The sequence below is a fragment of the Rhodamnia argentea genome, chromosome 10 (assembly GCF_020921035.1).
Source record: "Rhodamnia argentea isolate NSW1041297 chromosome 10, ASM2092103v1, whole genome shotgun sequence".
NCBI classification, from domain to species: domain Eukaryota; kingdom Viridiplantae; phylum Streptophyta; class Magnoliopsida; order Myrtales; family Myrtaceae; genus Rhodamnia; species Rhodamnia argentea.
Genome location: NC_063159.1, coordinates 25522831 through 25534488, shown reverse-complemented (window position 1 = coordinate 25534488; position 11658 = coordinate 25522831).

Here is an 11658-nt window from a genome sequence, read left to right as displayed (position 1 = left end):
TTGGTGAAACGGCGCCGTTTTAGTTAGTTTTAGGCGACGTCGTTTAGGGCTTATATGGAATGAACGGTTCAGATTCGGTCTTAGTTTTAATCCTGGCCGTTCATGGTACTAATTGGTGTGACGCCGTTTAGGGCGAAGACAGATACGCCACCGTTTTTGGTCCGAGAGAGTCCGACGGCTCAGATTGAACCCGTGTCATTTAATCCTAGCCGTCCATTCATTGTTCAACGCGACGTCGTTTTTAGGGTAGAAAGATCAACGGTCCGGATTAGAACTGAGTTAGATCGCGGCCGTTGACCGGTTTGACCCGGTCCGGTTTATTAATAAAAAATAATAATAAAAATAAAAAGAAATTTCCAAAAAAATTCAAAAAAAAATTGCAAAAATACTTAGAAAATTCATAAAAATTCCCAGATTTTCACAAAAAATTTCTAAAAAATTTCTAGATCGATTCGGGACTCATAAAGTCTGGATCGAGAATTTTGAGACTTTGAGGGTCGATTTGTGTCGATCCGGAAAATTTCTAAATTTTTGGAAAATAAATAAAAATTCCAAAAAATTAGGAAAATTAGAAAAATTCAAGAAAATCATAAAAAATGAGAAATGGCCACATTCAACTGGCCCGACCCCAATTTTGTGATTTTCGGGTCCCGAACTCCCAAAAATGACCATTCTACCCTTCCGGGCCTTCCGCCCCAAATTTTCACAAAATCATCCCGAAACCCGAATTTGATTTTTGTGTGGGCCGATAGGGCCATTTTAGACATACCGAGCCTTGATTGATTGATTTGATTGATTGCGATTATATTGATTGCGCATTTAATTTTCATGATCGTGATTGTTAGGAATAGTAAAATCCCATCCGCATGAATACTTAGAGTTGTTAGAGCTTACCTCATCCGATGTCGCATCTGCATGAATTCTTAGGTTAGAAAAACACTCGACATCGGTAACCGAAAGGGCGTCAATTTGAAAGTTGGCGTAACCAAGTCCCCGGACCCAAAAATCTCTGGTTTTCGCGGAACCGAACGGTTTCTCCCGACCGCTCGGTAAGGTTTTCCGATCGTACCTTCCAATAAATCGATCGGTGGCGACTCCAAATTGCATGTACACCCCGTACATGCCACTCGACCACACAAGGTCAATTTCGATATTTGATAAATTTTACCCGACATCGCGATTCGAGTAATGGGTCTTGGGAGGGACCCGCGATCCCATACATTGTAGAATATATATAAAAGGGGATTGGCTTGTTAACCCTTCTCACCCCGGAATATACTCGATAAAATTTCCGGAGGGTCGCGACAGGATGGCGACTCCACCGGGGACTCATTTAAGAGGACTTAAGCCGATGAAAATGTTGATTGTTTTCTAACCTCGTTTTTCTGCAGATGCTCTTGAAGAAGAGGTACGTTCACTAACGAAAAGTGTTAAATGTTGATGCAGATGGGAGTTATAAGGGGTGGCGTCCGTGCTAACCATTTTTGATGCAGATAGGGAGTTTTTGATTGTTTGTTTATTTATGCAAATTTTGAAGCGGTGTTTTGGATATAAATTGTGATGCATGTCTTGCATATTTTGAGGATCATGACACTGCACACACAAGCGCCTAAACCCGAGCCGCGAAATCACCTTTTAGGTCGCCATAGATAGGGATCGGTATGCGAAGCTCTTGTGTTTGATTGCACTTGGGTTGACCATATTTGATCCCGCTCGCTATACAAGATTGATGGTCCTACCCACTTGTTGTTTGATTGCGCTTGTGGGCGGCCCATCGATTTGTATAGCGGGAGCCTTTTTAGGTCCATACCCGAGCCTTTTTGATTTTATTTAGAATTGAACCTCACTTGTCTCATGCGCATGTCAAATGGATGGTTGGTATACCTAAAACCAAAAACCCAAAAAAAAGAGTAACATCGGTTGGTAAGGCTTTCTACCCTCTTTATTTTGAACTTGTAAATTTTAATTTTGCATATCATGCATTTTCACGACATATCATCACAATTTGTAAGATCGTTTAAGTGATCGGGGTTGAAGGTCAAATTTTCCTTTTTAGATAGATGGCGCCCCGAGGTCGTGTTGATGTACCCGACGTATTCACATGGGAGCGGAGGACCATTCGACGCGAGGACCGAGTACCCGCTACATTCCGAGTTTTCGGATTTATCCATGGACGGGAGCTCAATGGGCGGAACCGCATTCGTAGCGAAAGTTGCGATTATACCCGCTGTGGACGATATTTGGAGCTCGAGCGCGAGAAAGAAAGAATTTGGGAGTTGTATATGAAATTGGCAAAGAAACCTCGTGCGACCAATACGGCCCCAAAACACTCCCCGATTAAGAAGAAGGAAGTTATTACCATACCCTCCGATGACGAAGAAGATGTCAAGCTTCCCGAGATAGTGGAGATTTCATCCGATGAGGATACCGTTCCGATTGTCTAGATTAGTACGACTTTGGGGCATTTTCTAGGTTTTATTATATTTTGAGTCTATTATGTACTTTCATCGACATTTATTGTCCGAACATCTTTAGATGCTATTATGTCCTATCCTTTTCAACTTTATTGTGTTAAATTTGTAAATTCCATGAGTCGTCAATTTGTGAGCGACTTTCTACCCCGATTACGCTTAAACGATCCTAATCAAATTACATGCCATCTTTGGGTGAGATTAGGTCCATAACTACCCTATTTGGCTTATTTGGGTCAAGTGGGAGTAGTTGACCCTCATGTTACCAAAAAATGACATGGAATTTGGTTAGCACATTTGCATCACATTTCATGCATATGCATATTAAACTGTGGTAATTGACTTTAGGATCATCATTTTTGCATTTTTAGATCATGGGGAATGGAGACATCAAAGTCATCCCAATACCACGCAAAGAACTCGCTATATGGTGGGACCGCCTCGACATCGTCAACAAGGCTTACGTCGAAGGACGTTTGGGACGACTAGTAGACCCGATCAGAGTGGAATACCAACCGGCGCTCATTCAAGCACTAGCCAAGGCATGGGACGCGCGTACAATGACATTCAACGTTCGAGGATTGGAATTGACCCCTACGCTCGAGGAGTATACCGCTATTATTGGGGCCAAATTTGAAGAACGAATAGCTCAACCCCCTTTGGACATGGACTCCACTCGTTCGTTATCGAGTTTCCTTCGCCTTAAAACATCCGAGATTGAAAAAGTTTACAAATCCAATTCTAACAAGTTCACCTTCTCGTTCCTTTTCGACAATTATTCCTCTTTACCCACCGAAACCGGTCATAAATCGGGAAAGGTGTTCATCTTGGCTTTCTTTGCATTTGTTCTATTCCCAACTTCTAGAACTACTTTTGACCCTTCCATAACCCATATAGCCAGACAAGCGTGTTGTCGCTGGGATTATTCATACATGATCTTAGCTGAGACATTTCTTTCCTTAAATCGTTCCAAAACTTCAAGAAAAGCTGTTTTCCAAGCGTCTAGTGGGCTACTCCACATGTGGTTCACCTCTCATATAAAGACTTTTCAACTCCGAGTGGGGTGCTATGAGATCAATGAGCACGTCCACCCTCTTAGATCCTTCCTTAAGTGTCAATCCCTTGTACCCAAATACTCATTCAAAAAGTGGGTTGAGCTATTGGACAATTTGAAACCCAAGCATATTAGATGGCGTTTGACTTGGCCCAAGATCGTGGAGGCTCGCATTAGGGGGGTTGAAGATAGTCCTATCCCCTTATTGGGATGTACTGGCGCTGTGGCGTATTACTCCATTCGAGTGGTGAGGCAATTTGGAGTTCTACAAGAGATACCACCGGATGTTTGTCCCGGGATCTTCTCATTTGATATGACACAAGGAAAGCTCACTAAGGAAACAAAGGAGTTGTATCGGGCCCGGATCAAGCTTATTCTTCACGCTTTGAAGAATTCCCCACTGTAACAAGTTGAATGGCCGGACTATTTGGACGACGAGATGAACGTTCACGGGGCCTCCAAGGAGTATATCCAGAAGTTTAAGGAGTATCGCCAATCAACGGTCGAGCCATATGTACCCGAGTGCGTATCTCCTCGGATTGAAGAGGTGGAGTCATATGAGCCGTAGTACATAGTACCGTATGTACCGGGGGTAGAGCCGTACATTCCCGAAGATCCGGAGCAGTGGATGTCAGAAGAAGGAGAAGACCCATACTTGTGGGATTCCGATGGATCAGAAGAGCAAGAAGAGTGGAAACGTCCCCGACTTGGATAGATCCATTCCCCCATTTCGACTTTACGTATTTGTTATCTTTTAGATGCTTTTGAACAATCTGGTTTGTAATAAATACATATTATTCCTTTTATGAGCATTTCATGCATACACATAGAGAAGTTAATTACCACGGATCAATGTCTCCAAATCCTTTAATATTTCCCATACTAATTTGATGTTCTCAAAACATGTGAGTGATAAATACGAGGACTCGTAGCAAAACGCGCAAATTAAGGATGGAACAAGAAGAGCTCGCACCTCGTGTGGGTAATTTGGAAAATCAAATGAATGTGATCGCCACAATGGTGGCGGAGATGAAGGCAATGATGATTGCAAGCCGGGGGAGATACCCCGTCGACCCTAATTCTCAAGCTGCTGCGGGGTCATCCGATGGAGCGAACGCTAATCCGGCGCCCGCCGCTAATCCAACTCCGAATCCGGAGAGACCGCCTAAGGATCCTCCTGTTGTGATAGATTTGGAAAAGAAAGAGAAACAGGTCCTCAAAATGGAAGAGGAGATAAGAAGGCTTGCTAAGATCGAAGAGTGCTTGGCAAGTCGGGGTTATGAACTTTCGAGGTTTGACAAGGTTGCACCGTTTGAAAAGATAGAGGTTCCCGCCGACTACAAGGAACCGGACTTTGTGAGGAGATATAATGGGACCGGGTGTCCCAAAGCGCACTTGAAGTATTACTTGCGCCGAATGTCGCAATTCTTGGACAATGTTCCGTTACTGGTTAACACCTTCCAGGAAAGCCTATCTGGGGCAGCCCTAGCGTGGTTCATTGAATTGGAGTCGGAGAGGCTCGCCGATTGGGACAAGCTGGCGGACGAGTTCCTTCGACAATACAAGTTTAACACTTTGACTGCCCTCACTAGAGAGGACCTTCCGAGAACAGTGAAAGGAAAGAGCGAGGCCGTTCGCGCCTACGCCCGCAGATGGAGAGCATTGGGCATGCAGGTAAAGCCGCCCGTCCCGGAAGAAGAACTAATAGATCTGTTTCTCAAGGCCCTTCCATTTGAATTTTCGACAAACCGAACACCTCCGGGTGTCGGACATTTGCGCACCCGATCAAGGTGGCGGAGCGCCACGAGTGGGCATTAAGAGAAAAGAAGATACCCGAGGCGCCTTTCAAACGCCAATACCCTTTGAGAAGGGATAATAGGGAGCAACCTGGAGAAGTAGCTTTTGTCCCTAACCCGCCAAAGCCCAGAAATTTCTCGCCTTCAATCCCTACCCAAGGAACGTCCTCTTGGACCGCTTCCAAACCACCCGGATTCAGAAAAAAGAACCAAATTGTTTTTACCCCACTACCCCGACCCTTATCCAAACTACTACCAATGCTCCCGGAGAACCGCTTAGTTGCAAAAGAGCCACCTAGAGCTCACCCGCCAAGATTTCCTAGGTATGATGAGACCCGGACGTGCGTATACCATATGGGAGAAAGGGGGCACAATGTGGACAACTGTCTCGCTCTCAAGTTCAAGGTGCAAGCATTAATCGATGGAAAAGTTCTAGAGTTTGATAAGGCTGAACCAAATGTGCAGCGGAACCTGTTACACGAGCATCGCGAGGTGAACGCGATTTTTGAAGGCGAAGAAGAAGAGATTCCGGAGTTCATAGTGGACATGAGTAAAATGCGGAATGTCTTGACATTGGCCTTGCAATACCCGGAAGGAGAAAGTATTTCCCGGGAGCAAAAGGAGGCTTGCTTAGAAAGGCTGATTAACTTGGGCGTCATAGGAAAAATGGAAGATGTCGCTTTCAAGGGGACCTACGTGGCGGTGGACATGCTGTTCGAAGAATTTGCGATGAAACCTACGAGGGGAGCTGTTTTGAAAATACCCTCGGGATATTTGATGAACATCAAAGATGGTCAAGAAATTGAAGAGATAGACGAATATGAAGTCCGTCTAGATAAGGCCCGCCGAGGCGATAGAAGGTTTTTACAAAGGGCCCTAGAGAGGGGCGAAATAGTTGACAACCTGGGGGAAGATAGTGGTGGTTACAACTTTAAAGTGTTGTATTCGGCGCCCCCAAGCTTTTTTGTCGATTACGGAGATGTAGTCCCCGATGGGTGGGGTGGAATGGATGACCCCGCAAGTGATGAATTTGTGGGAACGGTCGATGAAGTTAAAGACCAAGCGGCTCCTCGGAATGAACAGGTGAATCGGGAGTCCAACGTGCGACTTTCTAATTTGGAGACCCATATGCGTCATTTGACAAACATGGTAGCGGAATTATCCCAACCGATGGCTAAGAATGATGCCATGAGAGTAGAAGAGAACATGCAGATTCTGGAGATGCGGCGGGCTATAGAGACACAAAACAGAAAGATCGCCCTACTGCGGGAGCAAGGGGATGATGTGTCAAGGAAAATAGATGAGTTGAAAGAGCTGATTACACCACTCACCCAAGCAAGAAATATTCCGCCTCTAGGCGCGAACTCGAGAGGGACCTTCCGCACGAAGTATAATGGCGCTGGATGTCCTCTGGCGCATATCTCATACTATCTTCGCCAAATGGTTGGCCACCATGAAGATGACGAAACACCGATCCGGAATTTCGGACAAAGTTTAACGGGCCCCGCGCTAGCATGGTTTCAACTGATTGACCTAGGCTGGATCCCGAGCCGGGATGATTTATCAGAACACTTCATACGACACTTTGAAGCTGGAATCAGAGGTTATTTCACTAAAACTAATCTGTTGAATATCGGGAAAGGTGAAGACGAGAGTTTTGAACTCTTCGCTAGGAGGTGGAAGAAACACGCCGTGATGGTGCAACCGCCGCTGTCGGAGAGAGAAATGCTGGAGTTCGTATTGAAGTCACTTCCGGCTGAATACTTTGACCGCATATATGCATACGCTTACTCGTCATTCCAACATCTGGTGGAGATTGGGATGAGAATTGAAGGAATTATCCCGAGAGTCAGAAAGGAAAGGCATAGGGATCTGGATGAAGAAAATGCCACGTTGATGAGGCCAAGTCCGTAACATAACCCCGAAGATGTTCATGAGGACGAGATGATCGGGATGGTAGATACCCCGATTCGTTTCGTGATTGATTTGAACAAAGTTGATAGCTGGGAGTTGGAAACTTCTAGTTCGGAAAAACCATCAACGTCCGAATCACCACCAGAAAAGATCATACCGGTGAAGATTAAATTACCGCATGTGGAAGAGTACAACTCGAAGGCAGTACACTGGGACTATGGAACGGGCGAGATTGACGCCATAATGAGATCGGGAAGATGTTATCCACCGAGAGAGGCAGATTCTGAAAAGGAAAACCCAACTGCAGAAGAAGTTGAGAAGTTGCAATCGGTCGTAAGGACCAGTGAATATGAGGTCATCGACCAACTGCGGAAGATGCCTGCACAGATTTCCTTATTAGATCTCTTCAAAAATTCTGAAAAGCACAAGAATGCCCTCCCGAAGGTGCTAGATGAGGTGCATGTTCCGGAAACAATTAACGAAGTTCAACTAGGGGACTTCGTAGGTGCTATCCTTTTGAAAGACCAGATATCCTTCTCAGATGAAGATTTTCCAAAAGAGGGGCGTGTCCACAACGAGCTCTCTACATCGCCGTGAGGTGTCATGGAAAGGAGGTTCCTCATGTTCGATTGATAATGGCTCGCTTTTAACCTATGTCCTCCGAGCACTTTGAGAAGCTTGGGGATCAATGAAGATTTTGTGAAGACATCCAAGGCCACCATCCGGTCATTTGACGGAGTCTCCAAGAATGTGGTGGGAGAGATCGAATTGGACATTGTCATTGGACCGGTAACATTTTCTATACCGTTCCAAGTCTTGGACATTCCTAGCGCCTTCACCTTGCTCCTGGGAAGACCGTGGATCCATGTGTCCGGAGCGGTACCTTCCTCCCCGCATCAAAAGTTAAAATTTGTGGTTAAGGGCCAACTGATCACCGTCCATGGCGAGATAGGACATCGAGCCGCTTTAAAAGGGATGGTTCCATACATTGAACCCTCGAAGGAGGAGGAGCTGAGTTATCATACCTTCGACATTGTATACATCATGCACGTGTCACCGGATGCAAAGCTGGCTACACCAGAGCTTTCGAGACCTGCGACTATGGCGGGGAGAGTGTTACTATCGAACGGTTTTATTCCGGGTGCTGGGTTAGGAAAGTACGGTCGGGGAATCCGTAACCCTCCGAACTTGAGCTCAAATGACCACAAGGTTGGTCCGGGTTGCAATGGAATAGCGAAGAATAACACAGGTCGAGGCCGAGGTCGAAACAATCGTTACGGAGACCAAGGAGGCCGTGGACACCAAGGTGGCCGTTTCATAGGCACTAACACATGGAAAGCTAGAGGAAAAATTTTCCTAAACCCCTTATTCGAGGTATTCTCTAAAGGAGGCAAATGGCTGGAAGATGACGACATCTTTGAGGATGCGGAGCCGGACTTATTCAACCCGTTCCTAGATATTCGAGTGAACGTGATAATTGAGTGGCTGAACGATGATTTCCCCACCCCTGAGTAAAAGGCTCTTTCTGAACTTTATCTTTTAATGCATTTTGATTACTGCATTGGTTTTGAAGCTTTTCGCTTTTTTAGCACCCTTTGGGTCGCATGCTGCGATTCAAGAAGTGCGATCTTGTATTGCTCTTAGTTGCATCTATTAATGAAAATCATCACAAATTTGATTACGGACATGTGGAGCAACGGATTGGTCCGATGATGACAATTGATTCTACCATGAGACTTGAGGCCCGATCCGCCATATGATCTTGGGTTTTAAATAGCTTTTGAGAACCGGGATGTCCGAAAGATCATGAACTACTTCTCCTTTCTTTGTCTAAAAAATTGGAATTTGAAAAATGTTTTCATGATAAAAATCATGCATTCTTCGATTATATCATCTTTGAATACTAACATTTCATGGTGCATTTCGGGCATGTCATCCCACCCATACATAACAGGTTAATATGTGACTCGGATCAGCTCGATGATTATACATGCGAAGTTGATATAGACGAGGTTGATGTGAGCGATATCAAGAAAGAATGGGATTGTTTTGAAGAATCTAAGCCTCCTATTTCTGAAGAACCTATCACTATTAATTTGGGGGATTCCGACCGTGTTAAGGAAGTGAAAATAGGAGGGCACTTGTGCGCAACGGATGTTTTAAGAATGACAGCATTGCTCAAAGAATATCAAAATATTTTCGCCTGGTCATATCTTGACATGCCGGGTTTAGATTGTGAAATTGTGGAGCATGCTCTGCCCACAAATCCTTCTTGCACACCAAGAAATCAATCACCCGGAAGAATGAATCCTGAATCGCGAGATAAGATCAAGGAAGAGGTGATGAAGCTCCTTAAAGTTGGATTTATCGAGGTCGTCTCATATCTTGACCGGGTCGCTAACATCGTACCAGTTAAGAAAAAGGATGGGAGAATTAGAATATGCGTGGATTATCGGGACTTGAACAAAGCTAGTCCCAAGGATGATTTTCCTCTACCGCACATTGATGTGCTCGTCGACGATCTTGCGGGCTTTGAATTATTCTCCTTTATGGATGGATTCTCGGGATATAATCAGATCATGTTGAAGGAAGAAGATTAGATCAAGACCTCATTCACTACACAATGGGGAACTTTCTGCTACAAGGTAATGCCCTTTGGATTGAAAAATGCAGGGGCAACATATCAGAGGGCTATGGTGACCCTTTTTCATGACATGATACATAAGGAGATTGAGGTCTACGTGGATGATATGATTGCCAAGTCCAAGCCTGGAGAAGACCATGTTAAAGTGCTGAAGAAGTTATTTGATCGATTGAGAAAATACAAGCTCAAGCTGAATCTCGCAAAATGCTTATTTGGCGCAAGATCCGGAAAGCTGCTAGGATTTGTGGTGAGCAGCCGTGGTATTGAGATCGACCCCTCCAAGATCAAAGCCATATGGAAAATAGGAACTCCCGCCACTGTCAAGGAAGTAAGGGGCCTACTTGGAAGATTGAATTATATATCCAGATTTATATCTCAACTATCAGAAACGGCGAAACCCTTCTTCAAGCTGTTAAAGAAAGGTGCGAAGGTCAAATGGGATTCAGAATGTCAACAAGCGTTTGAGAAGATCAAGGAATATTTAGTACAACCTCCAGTGTTGGTACCTCCTATCCCTAACATTCCCTTAACTCTATATCTGACAGTTAATGATGAATCCTTGGGAGCTTTACTTGCCCAAACTAGCCCCAAGGATCGTAAAGAGCGGGCCATATATTATTTGAGCAAAAAGTTCACAACGTCCGAAGCCAAGTACCCAGCAGTGGAAAGGACTTGCGTAGCATTGGTCCGGGTCCTCCACAGATTAAGGCAGCATACACTGCATTATCATATAGAGCTGGTCACTGAAAATGACCCCATCAAATACCTTTTAGAGAAACCAACATTGTTGGGAAAGATGGCTAAATGGCAAATACTGCTTTCAGAGTTTGATATCAAAACCTCTCCCCAAAAGTCCGTTAAGGGAAGAGCAATTGCAGACATGCTAGCTGAGAATCCTCCTAAAGACGTTTCAGAGCAAAACAAGAGAGGTCAAATCCTGAACATATCCGAAGACAATTGGACAATGTACTTTGACGGCCAGATCAACCTCACTTGGATCGAGTGCACGGCGATTCGATATCCCCCGAAAATCAACATTATCCAGTTTCAGCCAAGTTGGTATTCCCCTGCACCAACAACGTTTCTGAATATGAAGCTTGCATTCTTGGGTTACAATTGGCCATTTCATTAAAGGTGAAGAAGTTCTTGGTATATGGAGATTCCATGCTGATCATTTTACAAACCCAAGGAGAGTGGAAGACAAAGGATCCCAAGCTTATTCCTTATCATAAGTACCTCGAGGAGCTGATCCAACATTTTGAGGAGATCACTTTTGAATATCTACCAAGAACTCGGAATCATTTTGCCGATGCTCTAGCCACATTGTCGGCCATGTTGCAAGTGCAAGATGGCCTTGAGATAGAGCCGTTAAAGATTGACATCCTTGAGCAACCTGCGTATTGCATGGTCATTGAAGAAGAACCTAATGAAGAACCGTGGTATCATGACATCAAGAATTATCTACTGAAGGGCGAATTCCCTCAAGATAGTCAACCGGAAGATAAAAAGTACATAAGCAAGATGGCATCTAAATTTTTCCTCGGCGGACGGATCCTATACAAGAGGTCTTTTGATTCAATCCTATTGAGGTGCGTGAATTCGAAAGAAGCAAATCTCATTATGAAAGAGATTCATGAAGGAGAATGCGGGCCGCCTATGAATGGTCACCTTCTCGCCAAGAAGATCATGAGACTCGGGTATTACTGGATGACTATCGAGTCGGATTGCAACCAACATGTTAGATCCTGTCATCAATGTCGGGTGTACGGCGACAAGATA